Source organism: Octopus sinensis, linkage group LG4 (assembly GCF_006345805.1).
Source record: "Octopus sinensis linkage group LG4, ASM634580v1, whole genome shotgun sequence".
Classification (NCBI taxonomy): domain Eukaryota; kingdom Metazoa; phylum Mollusca; class Cephalopoda; order Octopoda; family Octopodidae; genus Octopus; species Octopus sinensis.
The window spans coordinates 68338721-68345466 of record NC_043000.1 but is presented as its reverse complement, the minus strand read 5'-3'; the positions used below and the strand labels follow the sequence as shown (position 1 = coordinate 68345466).

Genomic DNA, 6746 nt, shown 5'->3' with positions numbered 1-6746 from the left:
TTTAACCAAAAGTAAGTCCAGACTGAGATGATCTACGGACTTTAAGATAGTGATTTGTTAACTTATAGGTTGTTATATTTAGTAGGTCTAGTGACCGTATAGAACATTATTCATTGCACGTTTATTATGTATTGATACAATTATGTAGTACTTTGAGAGGAAGTATGAAAGGGTATGTTTAATTTAAGTAGTTGGAACAAAATGTGACAATAAAAACAATAGCTTTGTTGGGAATAATAACAAAACCAACAAACTGTCATTAGTAGCAACGCTTATTGGTATTAACGACGACGACACTACTAACGACCTCCTTTCGTCCTAAATATTGGTTTCAAATGTTGGCAAAAGGCCAGCAATTTTAGGATAGAGGTAAGTCGATTACATCGACTCCAATGCTTAACTGGTACTTATCTTATCGACCTCGGAAGGGTAAAAAGCGAAGTCGTCCTCCGGCGGAATTTGAACGAAAAGACAGATGAAATGCCGCTAAGCATTTTGCCCAGCGTGCTAATGATTCTGCCAGCTCGCTGCCTTAATAAAAGCAACGTGCCCAGGTGGGATCAACTCACAACCTTCAGATCCCTGCACAGACCTTGTTTCATTATGCGAGTGACGCGCTGCCTACTGCGCTACCGAGGCACTTTTCATTCCAAATATTATTTATTATAACTGGAATTGTTTACACTAAACTCTATCAAAGGATTATTATTACTATAAGTGAAAGTGTTATAGTTACATTGTTACACTTGTAGCTATACTCTGTCCCACACAATTCTCCTTTATTCTCCAGTACGAAGTTTTAATAAACATGGAATGAACCTAATTTTATATTGAGAAAACGATATATTTTATTGTTAGAAGCTTAACATTATTATCTTTATCAAAGCTGTTATCCCTTGACTCTTTCCTCTTCACTTCCCTTTCTTCTTCTCGCTCTATATCTCCTTTTCTTTCTTACATTTTAGCATCAAGACATTTATTGAATATGTACATCTGAACTCTATGGATCTGATTCTCGGGAAGACATCCTAATCGTTGTCATTACGCGGGTAAGGTTATAATAGATAATGAGAAAGAAAAGTTGTGGCCTTCATACATTCCTCAAGTTAACAACATGAATAAAAGTCTGTTTTGTAACTGGCAGTCGAACAAAGTTGCCATCGTGGTTCGACATATGATCATGCTCTCCACCATCACTGCACCACGATGTCAGTAAACTACTCTGCCACTACCATATGATACCGCTGCATTACGATGACTGTACACTATGATACTACTATGCCACGAGGCTACTACACTACAATATCACTTCAATACGATATCATTACACTACAACATAACGTCACTATATACGACATTAGTGCATTCCGCCCCAGTACTGTGATGTCACAAAACTAGGAAGCCATGATATCACTACAATATCCCTACACTGCGAGGCTACTACACAACCATGACAATACACTACAATACCACTACATCAAGAAGCTACAGCACCACACTATAATGTCATTACGAAACGATGCGGCTGTCAGTACATTACATTGCACCTTACATTAGAATGCCACATTACTAAATGTTACAACACTACGATACCACTACCATTCTGTGTGATTGTACTATGGTATCGGCACACTCTAATGCTACCACATTATTATGCCATTACACTCCCATGCAACAACACTAGAATGCCACTACATACGATGAAATTATGTAGGTCACTTTTCTTTTCCATAAGTTTTTTGAGAAATATGATTTCTTAGAATTTGCAGTAAAGTGGTTCGGAATATAATGAAATTCATATCTTTTACAAAATAATTTGCTATAAAACAGACACGTGCACAAACAGACACGTGCACACACACACATATGTATCACTGTACTGACCAGAAAATCGGATGTTGTTATACACTACTGGTCACAATGCGCTTCCTCGCATTGTTGTAGCTTTCGAACGATGCCACTCGTTGGCTAGGTGGGTAGGCAGGTCAACAGCCAGAAACTACCCCTGAACGAGATGCCAGTCCGACTTCAAATCATATTTTGTTTAAGTTGGATTTGAACTCAGAATTATATCAATCTTTCGTCAATTATCTGTTATGTTCTCTGAACTATCACCACGTCCTTCAATGAGATATATTTTTAGTGAGAGCTATATAGTCCCCCTCTGAGGCCTTCATTGCAGTACTTGGGGTACAGTGGTTCCCAGACTTTTTTTACTCACGGCGCACCTTACAAGAAGTCAAAATATTTTGGCGTATTTTGTACATAAATTCTAAAATCTATTCAAAAGGGGTTTTATACATATTAGCATAGCATAAACTATAAAGTAATACAGAACAATTGCATGTACTTACTCTTTATTCAATATATGAAGTTATATATAAAGTTATCAATGAGAAACATGCGCTTGATATTTTTGGGAAACGTTTTCAATATCAGGACGTACTTGAGAAAGGAAAACCTCATTTCTTCTTCGATGCAACGGAGCCTTTCTCTTTCATTTAGATTTGATGCTATTGAGGGCTGAAAATCCCAACTCACATAAATACGATGTGGAAAACTGCATCAAAACGGATAAAGCTTTTTCTGTTACTGAGGGGTATTCTCCTATAATAGCAATCCAAAATGTATCAATAGGTAACTCAGCATACTTGATTTTAAGTCTGCGATCTTTGGATATAGATGTCAATTCCTCTTCTTCACATATTTTCAGACCAATATTAGATGGAATTTTTATGAAGGGATTTCGAACCCAATCATACTCTTGTGTTCAATGACAGAAAATAAAGTATATTTTTTCTTCCAGATTTGTCAAATATTCAAATACAATAGGTATCATTTCTTTTATACAGTTTTTACTTATTAACGGAAACATTTCGAAGTTACCACCTTCAGCTCTATTGAAACCACCTTATCTCAAATGAAACCACCTTATCTGTCGAAGTGAGAATATTTTCATCTCTAACTTGCATACGTGTGTTGTGCAAATATCTCTGTTAAATATTTTAGCTTGGAAACCCAAAATTCATATTGTAGATATTCCAGGAAGCGTTCATGTTTTTCTTGTTTAAAAAATACATGCAATTCCTTCTGGATTTCATGTATGTGACGTAGCACCTTACCTTTTGGGAACAATCTGACTGTAAAAGTAAGTGCTTGTGCTAGGAATCCATATCAACACAAATTTGTTCAAATAAGCGACACTTCAACAACCTACTTTTAATATAATTAACTATTTCAACTACTTGCTTTAATACTTGTTTTGAGTCAACTGGTATTGTTCTTGAAACTAGTACTTCTTTATGTAGGAATCAATATGTAGGCATAACATTAAGATTTTGCTGTTGTACGAGCGATACAAAACTTTTAATAGAGCCTATCATAGATGGTGCCCCATAGGTACATATTCCAACACATGAATTCCAGGATAAATCCCATTTTTCGAGGTAGGCAGATAAAATGTCAAAAATATCTTGACCTCTTGTAGTGAGTGGCATTTCTTCGCAACAAAAGAACTGATTTACGATTTGGTTGCCATCAATAAAGTGAATAAATGTATGTAATTGTGCTTTGCTGCTAATGTCAGTTGATTCGTCAACTTGTAGAGCAAATTCTGAGTTCTGAAGTTTGTTATGTACATTTTCCTCTATATCAGCAGATAAATCCATAAGTCTCCTGTGGATTGTATTATTTGAGAGTGGAATCTTGCTTATTTCTTGCTCGGCTTCATCACATAACATGGTTTTAACCATCTTTCTACAAGCGGGTAAGATAATCGACTCGGCTAAAGTATGTGATTTCGTTTGTAGTGCAATCATTTCGCCAATCTTAATAGACGCAACTCGAGCCTTTTCATAAGCATTCATCCTTTTTTCAAATAATTTCTTTGTTTAGATTGCTATTCTAGCAGTCTTTGGAAATAATCCAGATCTTTACATTGAAGATGTGAGTGTTTCGTTGTAAAATGTCTCTTCAACTTGCTGGGCAAGTTGACACCTTTTCACCACAAACAACACACAGCGGAAGAGGTTTATCCTCGTTGCCAGTCCAATGAGACCAAAACTTTAAATAACTATTGCAATATTTACAATTAGGCCGATTTTTCGCATTAATATCACTAGGCTTAGTTGCTTTTGATGAATGTTCACTTTCATAATCGTCACGGTTATGTTTCCTCTTAATAAACTTTTCCATTTTATGGATAATTTAGTCTGTTAATATGAATTGTCTTGCAGAAAGAGCACAGATTACTAACAGAGTCAAACTGAGACTGAGACAAGTGACCAGTGAGCTGTGAAAAGTGACAGCGTGTCACATATTATCGGACACTTTTGAGAAGTTTTTTCAAAATTAATTGAAAAGGTGAAAATTCTCGCCACTATATGAATGAAAAAAGTTGAAATACAGTCGCAATACGTAAGGACGTATTAAAAGACTTAGTTCAACATAGTATATTTTAGTTCAATAGTTCATAGTTCACATATATCATTGAAATGAAAACTGCTGAAGCTACGACCGAAATAAAGTGAAACATAGTCGTGCACTGAATATATCCATAAGACGTCAATTTCGAGGACAGATTGATGCTAATTTAGTTCTTATGAAATTTCAGATTCAAAATTGAATAACACTGTCATACCACAATTAGCCTTAATGAATTGAATGACACAACCACCTCTTATTCTAAATTTAGAACTTAGTATTTAATTTTTTGCCACTTTGACATTTATATAGTGAATTTCGGTTTGTATTTTCATATTTTGAAATATAATCTTACTTTTTCGAGGCGCACTTAATTACATCTTGCGGCGCACGGTTTGAGAACCACTGTCCTAATGCCTTATCCACTAGACCAAAAAGACTCCCCTATACATCATCTTTCGGAAACCTGTCGAAAGTGTCGTCCTCTTTTTCTATAAATCCTATTAACACCGACGATAAAAAGAGAATTTGTTTGAACGGCGGTTTATTATCTCTTGAATGAGTGTGTCCTCTTTTAAGAGTGGATCAAACGTCCTTTTCACATTTTATTTACGACCAGTATCTCAGGGGTCCCATTATGCGTGTGGTGATGGTGAATTTTTTTTCACTACTCCTAGGGTTCTATAAAACATTGCATCACAAAGTTCCGCACCATGCAACAAAATCTAGAGTCAAGTTTTCACTAATGATATGATACACAATCTTTAATGTTATCACATACATCAAAATGACACAAATAATTGTCAATAGCTATGAGATGTCAGCAAACTTTTATAGGAATTATACAAAAATGCTTTATATAATTTGTCCCGTTTTTGAGCTGTTGGGGGTGGGCTGCAGTATAGCAAGCAAGTTGTCATTAACGCATTCTCCGTTCAATTCAAACAGTGATTTAATACATTTCACTAATTAAAATCTTTTTTGTTCTGAATATCTTTCTGTTCGGTTGGTGCTAAATAAAGGTCATCGGAGCAAAACAAACCTATCATTTCTCAAACAGTAGCATCGGTTTCCTTTGAAGTGGTGAGTGTTAGAAAAGGGACACCTCTGATGACTTATACCTTCCGTTTAAAAGTTACAATGCCTTTTTACACTGTGCGCCTGTTAAAGTGTTACCTGTTTAGCTTTGTGTGTACGAGTACACCCAGTGAAAATCACTTATGGAAAGGAAGTTACATTGTAACAAAGGCTTTGCCAAATGAACATATTACCCACCTGACTGTCTATAATTTGTAAACTAAATAACGTTCGTGCACGACAAAATAAAGATAAAGAAATGAATAGATAAATAAAGATGACTACTTTATTGAAAGCTTAGCCATTCCAGACATATATATCATATCATAAAATGATAAGTATTTTCGAGGCTCCTGTGGCGATTACAAAAGTCAACATTAGTATTATTTCTGATACTGTTGTGGTTGCTTTTGTTGTTATTGTTGTTATACAGCGGTGCAGGATCGTTAGCGCGTCGGACAAAATACTCACCGGCTCTTCACTATTTGAGCTCAAATTCCGTCGGGATTGACTTTGCTTTTCATCCTTTCAGCAGATTAGACTGTTGGAAAATATTCCCTAACATCGGCTACAACAAGTAACCTTGAATGCCAAGAACCTCCCTAAATATCCTAGCTATCCCTAGTAATATTGTTTTGTGGAGCTGCACTAAACTAGGTTTTATGCCTATTTCTTATATCCAGCTGTTCAAATCTTTAGGAACCGAGGGTGATTTTAAAAAATACAAATATTAAAGAGGATAAAGAGTCTCCATAGAAAATTCCTCTCTTTGATATTAACTTACCCAAAGACTATCACATAAGTAGAGATGTACTTTCCATTTCTTTACGTTATAGCTAATTAACACTCTTAAGTTGTCTGCCATACTGAATATTCTCAAACATACACTTATCCATGAGTGTAGAATCATGTCATAGGATTTTTTATAATCTGTCCAGGCTATTGTTAAATTCTTCTTTTAGAACTGCTTGCGTTCCTCTAGCCTTTCTCCCGCAACCTTTCTCTTCTTCTGGAACTAAATTCTGGCTGCCAAAGTGCTCGTAAATGCTTTCTGAGAGTATTTCTGTTAACAGCTTCCACAACAATGGTAAGTAAGTGATTAGTCCATAATTACTAGCTCTATTGCTCTTGCTTTTATCTTTCATAAGGAGTACTGTTTTCCCTCTAGTCATCCATCCAGGCAATCCTGAAGTTGCTCCCTCAGTCCCTCATGTAAGCTACTAAATTTCTTTCACCAATATCCTTGA

At 35.7% G+C, this 6746-nt stretch overlaps 1 long non-coding RNA gene across 1 annotated transcript in view; it reads left to right on the top strand.

Annotated features, from left to right (window-relative positions):
* LOC118763241 overlaps positions 1-6160 on the top strand; it is a 13964-nt gene extending 7804 nt beyond the window's left edge. The window contains exons 3-4 of the long non-coding RNA XR_004998992.1: positions 4276-4279; positions 6032-6160. This is a non-coding gene — a long non-coding RNA (uncharacterized LOC118763241). The remainder of the gene's footprint in view (positions 1-4275; positions 4280-6031) is intronic.
* The last annotated feature ends 586 nt before the right edge of the window (positions 6161-6746 follow it).